This window comes from Amblyomma americanum, chromosome 5 (assembly GCF_052857255.1).
Source record: "Amblyomma americanum isolate KBUSLIRL-KWMA chromosome 5, ASM5285725v1, whole genome shotgun sequence".
NCBI lineage: Eukaryota > Metazoa > Arthropoda > Arachnida > Ixodida > Ixodidae > Amblyomma > Amblyomma americanum.
The window spans coordinates 71624865-71642006 of record NC_135501.1 but is presented as its reverse complement, the minus strand read 5'-3'; the positions used below and the strand labels follow the sequence as shown (position 1 = coordinate 71642006).

Below are 17142 nucleotides of genomic sequence, written 5' to 3'. Positions count from 1 at the left end.
AGATTGGTAAATGAACCTTTCGACCTGTCGACAATAGCAACTCGAGAAGCAGCAATTTAAGTACATGTCTTAAATCTCGCTGTGCCCATGAATGTGCACAAAACGTTTTGCACCTTTCGACCCGTGGACAGTAGCAAAACTTTTTGTGTACATTCATGGGCACAGCGAGAATTAGGAGATGTACTTAGATTGCTGCTTCTCGACTCTATTTTGTGAGTCTGACGAGACTTTTACAACGCTATGCACTGGTTGAGAACATCGGGACATATGGCATTATTGTGGAAGACAGGCAACGGGATCTTCGCTGGCACAGTCCGCCGGCATCCTATGCGCAGGCAGCCGTAATGTCCATGGTCAAGAGATCACAGCCTTGCTGGCGAAATCGCGGTGAAAGACTGCGCGGAGGTGAAGGAATGAAGTGGGCAGCAGATTCGGCCTGAAGAGGCTGCTATAGTAAGTGAAGTGACGGTGCCTAATGTTCGACGCAAGGGGATCCTATGCACGCGAACCTACTCGTCCCTCTTTTTCCGACACGATGGCTGCGTACCTTTCACGTTCGCCTGCTGATCCCAAGGTAGCAGGATCTAGGCGTCGCCTTGGCGGCCACATGTCGATAAAAGCAAAACGCTGATAATCCTCTGCACTGTGCGGTGTAAACTCACGTTATAGCACCCCGTTAACCTACAGCTCCTGTGACGCTACACGACGTTATATTCCGCATACTCTTGCAGTATTCGGCGCTTGGCTCACTCAATCGCGGGCCTTTGCATACATCTCTACACCAACGCCGACCTTTTAGTTCTGAGCATCTCAAGTGAATTCTTCATTCCCTATAGAGAAACAACTGAAGCTTTGAATGGTCGAAGTCCCAGCACCTCGTGTAGCTGAGACCGTAATAGAGCGCCAAGGTACAATTGTGCTACTGCGGACGTACAAAAAAAGCCACAAAGACGGTATAACATAGAAGTCAATGAAGCCTACGTAGAGTAAACGGGTGTTCCGCAGCAAGACCCTGCAGACTGTGCCGCAGCATCCGAGACGTAACGACGCAGAAGCAGATTCAACTTCGCGCGCAAAGGAAGTGGAGACAGGGAGGCATAAGCGGCGAGTAAAAGGTCAAGGACAAACGAATGCCTTCAGTAGCAACTAAGTTGAACCCGTTTCAGTGTCGTTGCTGAATCTGCTTTCTCTGGACTTTGCGTCACCGGTGGTGGCCATTTTGTCGATTTTTAGTGCGGAATTGTAGTCTTGCTGACCGTCTTAAATTCTCTGCGATCGTGTCCGGAGTGGGACCTCTACATATGGCTCGAAATGTGACATGTCGGAGAAAAAGGTGCTGGTTCTGTTCACGCCGCAGAGGGACTGTAGTCATCATGTTCACTTGTTTCAGTGGCAATATGTAACTAAGTATTTCTTCAGAAATTAGGCTTGTGACAAATCTCATAAAATTTGGTTATGCTTGAGGTAGGGTGTGTTTACGTTATGGTGCACATGAAAACCGATTTCCCCACAAGTTACGCTCAAAGCGTCTCATTATGGTCACGAGATAAGGATCTTGGCTGCTGCATATCGTACTGCGGTTTCCTTTAACAACGATAGTTGCTTGGTGAGAATTTTTTGTTGAACCTTCGCGGTTTTGCTCTTGGTAAGCGCACTGTGGAATGGTTTTTGAGTATTAGCAGTAAAATCAATCAAATCAATCAACTGTTGTTTCAACAGCCTCTAATATGAGCAAAATTGATGTGATTAACAGCAAGACCAACTTAAGAGCTGTATTGATTACGTAGGGCTATGGCAACAACGAGCGGCACCAATGGTGGAGGTCCCACACAGCACTTTGTGGACGACTAGGTCACAGGTACCAAAATGCTCTGCTGTACCCCCAGATATCACAATATCTTTATTTACAGGTTCACTGATCTTATACTGATGTTACCGATGTTATACTAAGATGTGCGGTTTAACGTCGCTTTTTATCATAGAAGGGACACGTGAGGTCACACGGTTTGCTAAGTACTCCATCTTATCGGCAATGAAAAAGTGCCATGTAGCTCTACGAAAACAACAATTTTAAGCAGCGAAAATGCCACGCTAGATTTTTGCAGCAGCCCTGATAGGAAGAGAACACAGGCGGCGAAAGAAAATGATTGCCAAGTGTGAGAAATAATATGTTTAGATCATCTTTTCGGGAATGCTGTAAACCTCAGATGTCCACAAGAGTCTGAACATATACAGACTGCGTCTTCCCAGCAAAGTGGCTACCAACGTGATGCTCTTCTGCCTTGCTAGCTGGCAGATGAAATGCAGTGGAAAAAAGAGAGTAAAGTGTCTAACAAATGCGTGACTCAAAACTTTGACCCAACATCATGGCTATTTACTGTTTCCACTGGTCGTACACAAGAGAGGCAGCAAACTCGAAACACAGCACTTAGCATGAAAAACGCTGTACAACGTCTCAATCAAATCCAGGCCCAGATACGACAGAAAAGGAAATGTTACAGCAGCTACTCTTGGGCCAAAATACGTCGTGACATCGTCTTTTAATGATATTCTGGCGAAACAGCGTTCTTTTGAAGGAATAATAGATAGCTTGACACATAGAATTAAATGTTTTGAACACGAGGTAGCAACGATCAATATTTTAAACGCGGGACTGCAGGACCTGGAGTCGACTGTAACTACACTGGAAGGCACCGTTTCATACCTGCTGCAAGTAGTAAATAATTTTACAAGAGTGCAAGCAGCTGGAGGATAAACTCTAGATCTATTTTTTGTAAGTGGTGCCATTCGAAACTTCATAAACTGTGACGTCACAAAAAATATCTGATCACGAAGCTGTGCTGCTGAGCTTGTCAAATGTGTAGCCAGATCGTCAAACTAGCGTGCAATTTTATCCAAAATTTTCGCGCGTGGAAGACGAATCTGCTCTGGATATGCTTAGTTCATGTTTTGATAATTTTACGAATTGCACTGATGGTGTGAATGACCAATGGCTTACTTTTAAAATGATCGTTTCCGATTGTATTGCCCGTTTCGTTCCCAAAATGGCAAAAAATATGTGTAGCATAATCCATGGATTTCTCGGGAGACGTTACGCTTGCAGCGAATACTTAAAAGGTTAAAAAGAAGTCAAACAGAAATTCATCATTAACACCAATTGTGGAACCAATTTCAAAGCAACTTAACAAAGAAAATAATTTGCGACAAAAAAAATATTCTGATTTCGTTCATTAAAACGTCCCCTGAGAGATTCTGGCGCCAAACCACGCCCAAATCTTCTTCCACGAACGAATTCATAGTAGACGGCAAATGTGTGCGCAATGAGGCTGTTGTTTATTCTGCGTTCAACAAATTCTTTCAGTCGGTATTCACAGAGGACAACGGTTGTCTGCCCAACTTTTCTGCAGCACTTCCTGCCATATGTAATTTCAGAGGCTACTGTTTTTAACTTGCTTTTGAACCTTGGTGTCAAAAAATCACCACGTCCCGATAAGATAACAAACGCTTTTTGGAAGCGCTACGTGGAGTGGTGCGCAAAACACTTGACAGTAATATTCACCAGATCTTTACATGACGGTTCTTTACCAGGTAACTGGAGGACAGCCACGATTAAACCTATACACAAAACCAGAAAAAAAGCACACATCGAGAATCACCGGCCTAACTCTCTAACATATATTAGGTTATATATATAAACATATATTAGGTTTCTTAGAAGAGCTCAAAGTACTTACCGATTTTCAGCGTGGTTTCAGCATAGGTTTTCTACAAGTACACAGTTAGTTGCAACTGTGGATGACTTTTCTCTGTCGATTAAGCAGGGAAAACAAACCGACGCAATATTCATGGATTTCCGAGAAACATTTGATAAGGTGCCACATAACAAATTCATTCATAAATTAAGTTATTATATTAAAAAATGGCCAGGCTTAGCTTGGTTAAGCCAAGAATGCGTTGCATATTGCGCGGTCTTTTTTTTTTTTTGAGGGCGAGATATTGCTTGGCGGCACTCGATTTTCATAGCGCAGCGCCCCTACCGGGAGGAGCGGGAGTGAGGTGGTGGCTGCGGCCACGCGCGACCGCGCGAGTTGGGGCCCAGCTTTTCCTCCGGGTGTCGTGACGTCACGTCACGTGGTTGCGCTAAATGTCAATGGTGGCTGCCCGGCCGCGCCCAAGGGCTAAACTGAGTGATTGCGATATGCAACGCATAAAACGACCGGAGGCTTACATGGATTACAGCTACCTCTCAAACAGGTGTCTGTTCGTCACTCTAAACACTATATCTTCTAGCAGTGTCTGGGTTATGCTGACGTCCACCAGGAATCCGTTTTGGGACCATTCTTGTTTCTATTGTTTATTAATGACATTGTGGCAGATCTCCAAATTCGCGTCAAGCTGTACGCGAATGACTGTATTTTGTATCAAGTGGTGTCTTCAGTTGACCAGATGCGTCTAAATAATGACCTAGTGAGGTGGTTGCGTGGTGCAACAAATGGCAGATCTGCATTTTTTTGGAAAAAAAACCCTCTTTATGAAAATCACACACAAGAAAATACCTCTTCATTTTGTGTACGGTGCTAACAACATATCAATATTAGAGGTGACAGAGTATAAATATTGGGCCTATTGATTAATAACAATCTTTCGTGGTCAAAACACATAGACGATGTCGTAGCGAATTCAATGCGGAAACTTGTTTTCTTGAGGTGCTCGCTAAAGTCATCCCCACCTAGTGTTCGTCTATTGATTGGTGTACAATTCCTTCAGCCGTCCGTTACTAAAATATGCTGGAATCATCTGGGACGCTTTCATGTTTACAAACATTCAGAAATAATAGTTAATGCAGCATAAAGTAGTTAGATTTGCTTTTAACTCTTATGGCCGTGCACCTGTGAGTGAGCTCGTGAGGCGAAGTGGGTTACCCCTAGTCGTTGAGCGCAATCGTGTTTATCGATTAAAGTTTTTTTAAGCTTATAAAAGGTCATTATGAAGTAAATAGTTCTAATTACATTGCTAACTCCTCAGGATATTACACAGACAAAGCATGCACTAACAATAACACCTTTGAACGCGCGAAGTAACTGCTTTAAATATTCTTTTTTTCCGAGGACAATTACTGAGTGGAATAAACTTAATAGCGAGACTGTTGTTCATAGTTCTTTACAGATGTTTGAAAAGTACCTGCAAATGTTATGAATTTAAGTGTGTTTATATGCTTGCATTTTGTTTGTTTTTCCCCACCGTGCAATGATCTGTACTAGATCGCAGAATCTAGAAATAAATAAATCAAAAGGCTTTAGGCGGGGGGAGATAAAGAACACCCCTTCGCGCCTATACACACCCTATACACACCCTATACACCCATATGTATATATATATATGCGTGTGTGAAGGAAGCCAACAGTCACCGAAACCAAGGTGCATAGGGGAATGTTTCTATTTTTTAATTTGTAGTGCCAATCAATTGGTTTAAAGAAATTTACTTATAAAGCAGCAGCAGAAAAACAACCATGCCGCCGGAGGGATTCGAACCCACGACCTCCGAATATCGCGTCTGGTGCTCTTACCAATTAATCTACGGCGACGGCTATCCCATCTGCTGCTTTTTTTTTAATTGGTTTTGGGGGGAAAGGAAATGGCGCAGTATCTGTCTCGTATATCGTTGGACACCTGAACCGCGCCGTAAGAGAAAGGGTAAAGGAGGGAGTGAAAGAAGAAAGGAAGAAAGAGGTGCCGTAGTGGAGGGCTCCGGAATAATTTCGACCACCTGGGGATCTTTAACGTGCACTGACATCGCACAACACACGGGCGCCTTAGAGTTTTTCCTCCATAAAAACGCAGCCGCCGCGGTCGGGTTCGAACCCGGGAACTCCGGATCAGTAGTCAAGCGCTCTAACCACTGAGCCACCCCGACGGGGCTGCTTTCGTGGGTATATATGTTTTGCGTGTAAGCGAGCCTTGAGAGCGTTCACTAGCGCCACCCTTGTCCATAGCGGTGGACGTAGCACGTCCTGTATTAGACGTTTTTAGTATACCGGAGACGTGCTACCGGAGACCTATACCGGTTTACCGGACCCCTCTCGCGCATGCGCAGAGGCATTTTTGGGGTGCGGGGGAGCCACTGCTCATGCGCAGGAGGGGTCCGGTGAACCGCTTTACGTCTCCGCTAGTACGTCTCCGGTATGCTAAAAACGTCTAATACCGCAAGTGTGACGTAGAACGCATTTAACGGCGAGGGCAGAAACTGGGCAAGAACCCTCTTATGCTACCTATGGCAACAAGACCACCAGAACCGAGACCCCCGTTAAGCTATTGGCAGACAAGGCGAATGAAGTGAGGGGCTCGTTTGACAAATATATTTAGGAAGCCAGCAGTCATCGAAATCAAGGTGCATAGGGGAATGTTTCTTTTTTTTTAATATCTAGTGCCAATAAATTAGTTTTTTTAAAGAGAAGTACTTATCAAACAGCAGAAAAAACAACCATGCCGCCGGAGGGATCCGAACCCACGACCTCCGAATATCGCGTTCGGTGCTCTTACCAACTAAGCTACGGCGACGGCTGTCCCATCTGCTGCTCTCGTGGGTATTTATGTTTTGCGTGTAAGCGAACATTGAAAGTGTTTGAAGGTTTGAAGGTTTATTTCCGCAACTAGGTGTTGCGAGGACAGCCAGGAAAAAAGCTGTATAGACAGCTTGAAAGGTCCTGGCTTCCTCTTACAGTGCAGCATTGACGGCGGCAGAAAAGGACATCAAACAAAATGTAAGGAAAGAAAAAAAACACGTATGTTCAGTACCTAGAACGACACATGTACGTTTAGTGCGCAGTACATTCTGCATGTAAAGGAAAAAAAGAACTACTTTAGGTCCAAGAGCCTATAAAGGCAAACGTAGAGAAGAGAAAATAAGGGACAGCAAAATTGACACATCCACTCAAAATGGTAATAGCAAGAAAAAAGAACTACAGGAACAATTGGGGCAATTCTTTCAGAGAAATATTGGAGACATCAAGATTCTTGTGGCAGTGCAACTGGTTCAGAAGTGTCGGTAAAGTATGCTGCAACATTTGTTTGCCATAGTTTGTGCGGCATTTCTTAACATTCCAAAGCTCTGCGGCGCGGGTATCATAACAGTTCTGCTTTGCTCTAACCCAGCAAGTGTAAGTAAGGAGTCATCATTTTTCATTATGGCGAGTTTATATTTATGGCACAGCCTATAATTATACATGGATTTCATTGGAATAACGTAGTTGTGTTCCTTTTACCCCTTTCTCTTCCTTGATGTCAGCCCGAAGGGGAAAGGTAGAAGTTGTTGGATGCCTACGTCTTGAGGTTCTAAACTTGCTCAGTCACATTACTCGTGGAACTTCAGGAAGTAAACTGTTTAATCACACATAAAATAGTTAAGACAGAACGGAAGGTACAACAAGGAGAACAACTATGTACATATTGATTGATCCGCAGAGTGACCAGACGAAATCAACCCCCGGTCCCACCAAAACGTCTTCTTTTAATCCCTAAGTCCCCGCCCTCAGTGGGGACACCAACCAATTAGGTCAAAACACAAGCACGCATCCAATCAAGGACCGGGGAAAAGAAAACACATCCAATAAAACACATGGGAGAGGAAAACACATTGAAAAAGAGACAGAGGAGCGTAAAACACGCCCAATCAAAGATTGGGGAGAGGGGACAGGTCATTGTCACGAATACTAACAATTCCCCTCTCGGATCACTCCATCCTCCCCCGCGGGGCGGCATGATTACTCGCTTAAAGAGCATGCGAGGGCCGCACAGATTGTCGAAAGCCGTGCCACTTAAAGCGCCATCGCTCCCCAATTCTTCCTGAAGCCCCACGTGTACAGGAAGTGCCTGGCAGTCATATGGAGCTGATAAGCGCTCACAGTGAACATGAGGAACGCGTCTTCAAAATTGCCTCCTAGCCACACACTGAACTACCGCCGCCCGGGTAATGGCCTTGGGCAGCGTCGCCGCGGTAGGGATGAAAGGCGACGCGCCTTCGTTGCTGCTTCTCGGAGCGGGCTGCGAACAATGGGGCCCGGCCAAGCTGGGTCGTCTGCGCACCCCAAACTCGCCTCCGTCGCCGTCCGCTTGACTCGTTAGTTCCATGTGGAGTCAAAAGGAAATGGATCACAGCGTACGCACTCTTGTCCACATACAGGCGGCGTTCCGTACGTGATTACTTGAGGTTCCGGATGTGTCCAAGCCAGCCGCGCACGACAAACGTTGTGTCGGTGGAAAAGGCTCGCAGTGTGGAAGAAATACGGCACTTTACATGCAATGCGTATAATACGTTTTTGTAAGACTGTGAGTTTGTTAATATTTTCGGCTGTTGTTGTTGCCCACACCATACATCCGTAGTTGGCTATAGAAGAGAACAAAGAGTGATAAAGGAACATGTTGACTGACGTAGGAAAATTAAAGCAATGGCGGCGCATGATACCAACTGTTCTGGAAAGTTTCTGAACGACGTAATTCATATGGTCATTCCACGACATATCTGCTGCAAAGTAAACGCCTAGAGTTTTCACAGTCTGCACAAATTCTATTCTGGTATTGTTTAATTCAATTAGAGGAAGTTCAAAGTGTTTATGACGTGGGTGAAACATAACGGCTGCAGTTTTACTAACGTTAATTTTTAAGTGATTATCAGCAGTCCAAGTATTTATTTCTTTTAAGGTTTTATTAGCTCGATTTGCGAGATCAACCGTTGAAATACCCGAAAAAAACCGACTAGTGTCATCTGCGTAAATTATGTACTTAGCAGTGCTATCGATGCGAACAATATCATTGATATAGAGAACAAAAGGGAAGGGACCCAAAATGCTCCCTTGTGAAACACCAGAAGCTACCGCTTTCAACTGGGAGCATTCACCGGCAATACTAACAAACTGAGATCTATGTCGCAAGTATGAGGAAATCAGCATATGGGCTATGCCTCTAATGCCGTAGTGATCTAATTTTTTGAGCAGCACAGAGTGATTAACAAGGTCAAACGCCTTTGAAAAATCTAAAAATAATCCAAGTACCATGTTTTTTGCTTCAAAATGTTTTTGTATGAATTCTTTCTGAGCAAGGAGAGCTAACCCAGTCGATCTATTTTTACGAAACCCATATTGAGCGGTAGTGATAATGTTACATCTTTCAGTGAAGCAGGATAGCCGTTTAAGAATAACTTTTTCGAGGCCTTTAGAAAACACAGGTAAGATTGATATAGGGCGATAGTTTCCCATTTCATTTTGGTTTCCTTTTTTATACACTACTGTCACTTTTGCCCTTTGCAAAGACGCGGAAAAACGCCGGAAACCAAGGATAGGTTGAAGATATGGGTGAGGCAAGGTGCAAGAATGTCGATGGTAAATTTTATGGGCTGTATCTGAAAACCTGACGCATCTGTGGCTTTACTATTATTAAGCGCTAAAAATTCTGTAATTACTTCATTTACTGTAACCGGTGTTAGAAATATTGTTTCACCATTTCGGGCACTCATATAGGACAGATTTACGTCGCCGCTTGACGTGTCAGCAAAGGAAAGGAAATAGTCATTAAAGGCATCTGCTAGATCAGAACCTTTTAATTCAATCCCTTCATGAATAATTTTTGTGGTCGGTTCGGAAGAATTACTGAAGATAGATATTAAAACCTTCCAAACTTTTTCAGACTGTCCACCAGTTGAATTAAATCGGTTATAAATATATTGCTTTTTAGCGACGCGAAGTTGCTTTGTGTCGAAGTTCCTAAATTTTTTGAATGTTTTCAGCGCTTCAGGACATCTACTTTGTAAAAACAGTCTGTAAAGTTTATCTCGTTTTCTTATCAACTGCAACATGTCCTCGTCGACCCATGGTTTCTTACTTTTCTTTGACTGGGAGAATTTCTTCAGCGGAAAGGAAGCATTATAAATGTCAGTAAGAATCTCTAAAAAATTTTCGTATGCTTCGTCAGGGTCGCTTTCCTCAAGAACATGTTCCCAGTTAAGAATAGATAAGCGTTCCTTGAACTCGCATAACGTGTGATGATTTATAACGCGATAAAATGACATTTGGTCGGGTTGTCGTTGAGAATTCGGAGCGAGATTAACAGATATGAATATTGGCATGTGATCACTCAGAGCATAAGCAATGGTGCCTGATTTCAAGCTTTCTGTTTTGGAGTTTGTTATGAAAGGATCTAGAAGTGTTTCTGATTCTGTCGTAATCCGTGTAGGTGACATAATGACATTTACACAGGAGTGAACGTTAAGTAAAGTATTGAACTCGATTGTTGTGTTATTGTTGGCCAGCATGTCAATGTTAAAATCGCCACCTAAAATTAACTCATATTGGTTCATGTTAACAAATTCTAGGAATGAATCAAGAAATAAAAAGAGCTCAGCAGAACTGCTACCCGGTGGACGATAGCAGACACAAAATATCCTTGTGCCAGACTTGACTGCTAGGACTTCGTAACGGGGTGTAATACAACAAAATTCAGGCAACATTTCTGATTCCATTATATTCGAAACTAACATTGAAACACCACCTCCCCTTCTTATGGATCGGTTCATATAGAAACACTTGTATGTCGGAATCACATAGACGTCACCTTCACAAGTAAACCACGTTTCAGAAAACATAACATTGAAACAAGTTTCCACTTCTCTGAAAAAACGGCCAAGTTCTTCTTGCTTATTTCCACCAGATCTGAGATTAACATGAATGCAAGAGCAACAATGAAGATTATCAGGCTTAATGAAACTATTGATGTCAGAAAGATTAACTCGATCAGTAGAAAGAGCCATTGTAAAAAGAGTGCCGCGTATTGCCACACATTACTGGCTTTACAACTGGTCCAAATCTGCTGGACAATGAATGACAATCGCAGGATCATGTTGTTTCCTTCTAACGAACCTTTCCCATTCCGGTGCCAAGCGTACTGGTAATCATTTTCACCTGCCCAAGCTTTTGCATAGCGCAGAAGCTCACGGCTTTGACGCGTCATGTTTTCGCTGACAGATACACCCGAGTGAGCATCTCTTAAAGCTGTACGCTTCTGAAACCACATGTCACGAGTTGAGAGCTTTGAAAACCGTACAATGATCCCAGGCACCTTTCCTGGCTTTGAAGGAAGTCTGTGCACAACATCGACGTCATTCAAAGTAAGCTCTGGCAAATCCACAGATTTTACTACGTCATTTACCTTTTCCATCAGATTCTCATCATTTGTCACCGGTATGCCGTGCACCTCAAGGTTCAGCTTTCTGTTTCGCCACTCAAGGTCGTTTACAGTCATTTTCAATGACTCAACATCATCAGCGTCGACTCTGGTCTCAAGTGCACTGACACGTTTCTTTAAGGTAAAGATCTCTTTCTCATGTTTTACCTGTTGCTCAAGTATATCATCGTATTTTTTTGACATTAGTTCAATAGAATTCTTCACTTCATCGACTTGGTCAGGCAGGCCAGCAAGGGCATCAAGATTTTGACATATGCCTGCTAAACAGCCAGCAAGGTCAGGTTGCGTACCGGGTGTGTCCGAGCTTCCTGCGTTTGTTTTGCGACAGTCTGGACATCGCCACGTTATGCGACCTTTCTCGCCTTTTCCCTTATATGTTGACGCAGAAACACCAGAGCAATTGCCAAGATGGTAGGTGTACTCACATTCGGCGCACTTGATGGCGAGTCCGTCATTTGGCAGACATTCTTCGCAGGAAGGGCATGTCTCCAGCATGTTAGGCCTTGGTATAGCTTGTGCAGCATACAGGCCTAAATTCGGAAAACCTTTCTCCTTACACTACAACTGATAGCACGGTAGAAAACAAGGCAGCAGCGAGCAACAAGGCAGCGGCAAGCAAAAAGGCAGCAGCGAGCAACACGGCAGCAGCAGCGGTGGTGAAAGAAAAAATGGCAAGTAGAAAAGTAGGCTTTTCACCAACCTCTAAGGCAAAAACAAAGCAGATAAGGGGCGTCCGATCACCACCGTCGCTGCCGTCCGTGTGACCCGTTTACAGCTCGGCCGGTAGAAGCGCGGGGGCGCAAAAGTCTGTGACGTCACAATTAGTGCTGTCTTGAGGCCAGCGCAGCAGGGTTCGTCGTTGAAATCTGCAGATGCAAGTAATTCACGGAAGCTGAGCGTTGGAAAGGCACACTGGAATGTCACGCCTTCAGGTCAGAACAAGGCAGCGCACTATGGCAGCAGGCAGTCAGGGGTAACCCACCTATAAGGCAAAAACAAAGCAGATAAGGGGGCGTCCGATCACCACCGTCGCTGCCCTCCGTGTGACCCGTTTACAGCTCGGCCGGTAGAAGCGCGGGGGCGCAAAAGTCTGTGACGTCACTTAGTGCTGTCTTGAGGCCAGCGCAGCAGGGTTCGTCGTTGAAATCTGTAAGACAAAAACAAAGCAGATAAGGGGGCGTCCGATCACCACCGTCGCTGCCGTCCGTCCGTTCACCAGCGCCACCCTCGTCCATAGCGGTGGACGTAACACGCCCTGTAATACCGCAAGTGTGACGTAGGACGTCAACTAACGGCGAGGGCGGAAACTGTGCGAGAGCCCTCTTATGCTACCTATGGCGTCAAGACTGCCAGAACCGAGACCCCCGTTAAGCTATTAGCAGACAAGGCAAATGAAGTGAGGGGCTCGTTTGACAAACATCAACGAAGCCAACAGTCACTGAAACCAACGTTCATAGGGGAATGTTTCTATTTTTTTGATTTGTAGTGCTAATCAATTGGTTTAAAGAAAATTACTTATAAAGCAGGAGAAAATACAACCATGCCGCCGGTGGGATCCGAAACCATCACCTCCGGCTCCGCTGATTCGGCTTGACTCTGGGTGCCGAAGACGTTCCAGATGACGGAAGTCTCCTGCCCTGTCTGCATTTTATTCTGTTTATTTGTTTACTCTTTATGGCCGGGGCGCGCGAGTGCACGCATCTCTAATTTTTATCTGTTGGACGATTCCGCCACCGTCTGTTTCAGTGCACTTTGCTCGCCGCAACTCTATTGTTGCCATGAAGGGTGGCTATTATCTCCTCCCGGTCCTCGTTTTTCTTTTTTTCCCGGGCCGGCTACCCGCTGCTGCTCGGTGGGCGGCGGGGGACCGCGCGTTTTTCTTTTTACGTGTTTTTTTTCTCTCTTTCCCTCTTTTCTAGTATTTTTCTTTTGTGCCCATCTTCTTTCCAGCATACGTTTGCCCGTTGTTTCGTTCATGTGTCGGGCATGTGTGCAAATGCTAACTGCTATATATATATATATATATATATATATATATATATATATATATATATATATATATATATATATATATATATATATATATATATATATATATATATATATATATATAAATTTTGCAGTCAATCGTCATCCGCGCAAACATCTGTGTATGAACACAGGCTTCTTACTACTCATGCCAAGGCGGAAGTCTACCTTTTGTACACATAACTTTTAATTTTGAGGCAACTGTAAAATAATATAAGATACTGTTTTGAATATATATTGATGGCAGTGGCCTAACCTACCGATGCATAACAACATCATGCTTTTGAAGCTTTTCTTGCGCTTCCATCGAGAGTTAGGACAGCAACAGGAAACTAATAGGGTGCGTTCTTGATAATAACAACAACAAAAAACTACAAGCAGAAGATATCTGCAAATAAATTCATTGTTGCAGTGCAATCTTGCGATATGCAAAAAATGGCGTACCTAAGCAAGTTACCTTTGGAAATTGCACTTGAGCAAGATTTTTGGGTATGAATAGAAAAACAGATAATTCCGTCTTTCATGCTGTGCATTCCGAAATTGATATATATATATATATATATATATATATATATATATATATATATATATATATATATATATATATATATATATATATATATATATCGCTTATTTTTGGTTTCTCTGCTTCTTAACATCTAGGGTGTTAGGATGGCAGAGAAGGACAAGCTTCTTGGTCGAGAACCCTAGTTCCGATGCGTACGTTCCTGCAAGCATTTCAATCATTTGCGAAGAATTTTATAATGAGCACTCGGTGTCGCGGCAGTTCATATACGCGAATTCCCATGACTCTATTCGGCGTTTTTTTTTAAATTTTCCGTGCAGGGTTTCGTCAAATTTTGTTTGTGAAATTCTTCGTTTCTTTTTCTGCGGTAATGAACATAAATATCTGCTTATTTTCAACACTGCTTTTGTAGACAGTGTTCTTAGCACTGCTGTACTAGTCGAACGAGACACACGGGCCAGCACCCCGTTCTTGAGAACTTTCTGGATTTCTGTAAGATTTTAATGACTTCGTAGGATTTCGAAGTCTACTGAAGAGCGCTTGGACGCGTGATCTTGCGCTATAGATTAAAATTGTGTGTCCTGCTTCGAAGACTGTCCAGGAAGCGGTATTGTTTCATTATGTAGGCGCCCCCGTCTTGGCAGTTTTATACTATCAAGCACCGCAGCACAACATGCCATCCCAGCATAGGGTGGTGAAAGCGGCCTGCTTCAAACAGTGTAAGAGAGGTCGACTGACTTACGACGCGCAGCTTTGAAAGGTATGAAAACGACCGACCAGAAGTTGCCTCAGCACCTACAACCTCATCCCTCCTAATTCGCCAACAGCGGCCGAGAGCCATCCCTCGGTTGTAATGAAAGCTTCATTCATTCATTCATTCATTCATTTTGCCATAAGCATGCCATAAACATGTTAGTCTGGGCTTCTACAACGAAGACTGCGCGCTTTCCCAAGAGCAAGGCGATGGCCGGACTGTCGTGTGCTGCTGGAAATACCCAGACGCTGTAAGGGGCCGGACACGTCGCAATAAGAAGTCATGTGAGTTTCCTTGTGCATCGTTCTGGATATTCTTGGCACTCCCAGATAATGTGTGTTGTGGTATTCGATCGTAGACAGTGAAGGCGCATCGCTTGGTCAGGGTCATTGTTGCAAACCTTGCGTCTAAATACCGATGTCAGCGCAGTATTGGTTGCGAGGCGCCGGAATGTGGTCAAGGTGCCTCTCGGCTGCTCCTCCGCGGGAGTCGGATTAGGGCGCGCCTGCTCCGTAGAGCGCTCCTCTCTCTCGTCACGGAGGCGATGAAGGTCCTTGCTGCGGTCACGATTTCGGTGAAGGTTGAGGGGCACAGCGGGCGTGTATGTAAGCTCATTAAAATGGCGTGCGCAGCGCGGATGCCGTTTTTTATGCGCCTGCTCGCGCCTGGCCGCTGGTCCACTCATCGCTTCCTATGTCTGCGTGTGCATGCACCCAAAATATTGTCGCATAATGTCTAGTTTTTGGGGTCAATGCCGACTGTATAGCGACTAAGCCACCAACGATTCCCGGGTGGGAGGACTGGCTAGCGCTCACTCGTCTGCAGGTTTCATTCAGACGATACGAGTTAGGGATTTCATAGAGCCTGCGCCTGGTGGTCTGACAGGGAGATGTTTGCAGTGTACGCTGCCTGCATTGTGAACAGCAATGAGATCTACATCCGCAGTGTCCACTTCATCGACGTTAAGGAGCGGAGACGTATTTTTCAAGCGATGGGTGATGTCAACCCATCCAACAGTCTGGACATACTTACGAGCTTCGTGATCACTTACTGCGCACTTTACCAGGTTCTTATTCAAGGGTAGATGAATTTTATGTTTGTAAAGGCGCAGGGGAGTTGTGTGATTACAAATTCGTTTAATAGGGGGTACACATTCCCAAGATATATGTTATGGCACTCGCTGCTTACAGAGGGCTCTAATATATTTATTTTAATTCGCCAATATTAAAAGAAATAGGATCATGTCAGGGTAGATTGTAAATAAAACAAAGTAATACCTACTTTACTTGTTTTTTCTCTGAAGGAGAAACCCATCTAGACTACCAGTACAGTAAAATAGTTGTTCTGTTAAGAGTATCAGTAGCATTAGCAGTGGTGGAAATATATGTGTAAAAGCAATGTAGCAGTATGTTCCGATCGTTCGGAAATCTATATTTTATGATTTAAGGGTATGTTTTGCCTCTTCTAGTTTTAGAGGAGCTAGAACTGAGCACTTGAAACTCAGGGCGAACGTTGTTCAGTCCGCTAATGGGCGTTCAGCGTGTCTGACGCCCAGCTTTTGAAGCCGGTAAGAACGAATCACCGATGACGAAGACGGTGACTTATTGATACATTTTTCAAAATTCACGCTTGGTGCTATACTTTTGTCGTAATCTCCTATGAAAATATCTTTGTTTATGCCACTACCCCTTGGCCAATCCTCCCGCTTGGGTATTTTTCATGTTTACTGAGGTAAAGAAGAAGAAGAAGACTGAAAGCGGTAGCTTTATAGTAAGATGCTTAGTAGTAGTGGAAAACATTTATTCCAAAAAGGTAGGATAGAGAGGCGAAAATACAGATTTTGGGTGGAGTCCTTATTTCAGGACCCCAATGTCCACTGCAGTTGCTCTTGCTTGGGATATCAGCTTTCGCTGCGTCGCCAAAGATGCTTAGCGCGGGAGACTACAGAGTTGGCGAGGGCCCGAAGATATCGGGATAGGTTGCTGCTATCTTTGCGTCGTCATTGGTAGCAAGCACGTTCGGGGCTGTGATTTGCTATAATGTTCTGGTACCAGTCGGTAGGAAAGTTTCTGGTAAGTTTTGCCTGGGCTTGGGAGTCATGCCTTGTCTTCACATTCAGGCTAGCCGCTATTTTCAGAATAATTTGTCGGTATTTTTGACAAGAATCGGAACGCTAAACGTGGTAGCCTTAAAAACAAAACGCAATTCTTTTTTTTTCTTGCACAGATTGAACGCAGTTGTAGAATCCAAAAGCGGAAATCGTGTATTGCTGAATGTCTAGCGTTCCTTTTCGGAGAAAAACTGTTGTTCCTTCCAAGGGCTTAGGCATCCGATTATCCCTAGAAGAAGACAAAGTTACGGCCGTCTGGAGTATTGACGCTTACAAATCGGGGCAACTGCTCTCAACAGAGATTACTTTGACGCCGCAAGCGAAGTTTTAAAAACTTTTCGATATTAAGTCTTTATTTCTGAAGTGACGATGTGGAGGAATGAGACATCAGTTTCGGCGCGTGAGTCTCTGCAACAATGTCGCTGGTTGCAATAAGGGGTTTTCTTTGAAACAATGCATACAAATAAGTGCACAATTAGAAAAATTCTCAGA

General features: G+C 44.1%; 1 long non-coding RNA gene across 1 annotated transcript in view; it reads right to left on the bottom strand.

Annotated features, from left to right (window-relative positions):
- Positions 1-12420, bottom strand: part of LOC144134779 (uncharacterized) — a 35358-nt gene extending 22938 nt beyond the window's left edge. Inside the window, exons 1-2 of the long non-coding RNA XR_013315251.1 lie at positions 12215-12420; positions 11658-12098 (exon numbers count right to left, since the gene is read on the bottom strand). This is a non-coding gene — a long non-coding RNA (uncharacterized LOC144134779). The remainder of the gene's footprint in view (positions 1-11657; positions 12099-12214) is intronic.
- Positions 12421-17142: the final 4722 nt, after the last annotated feature.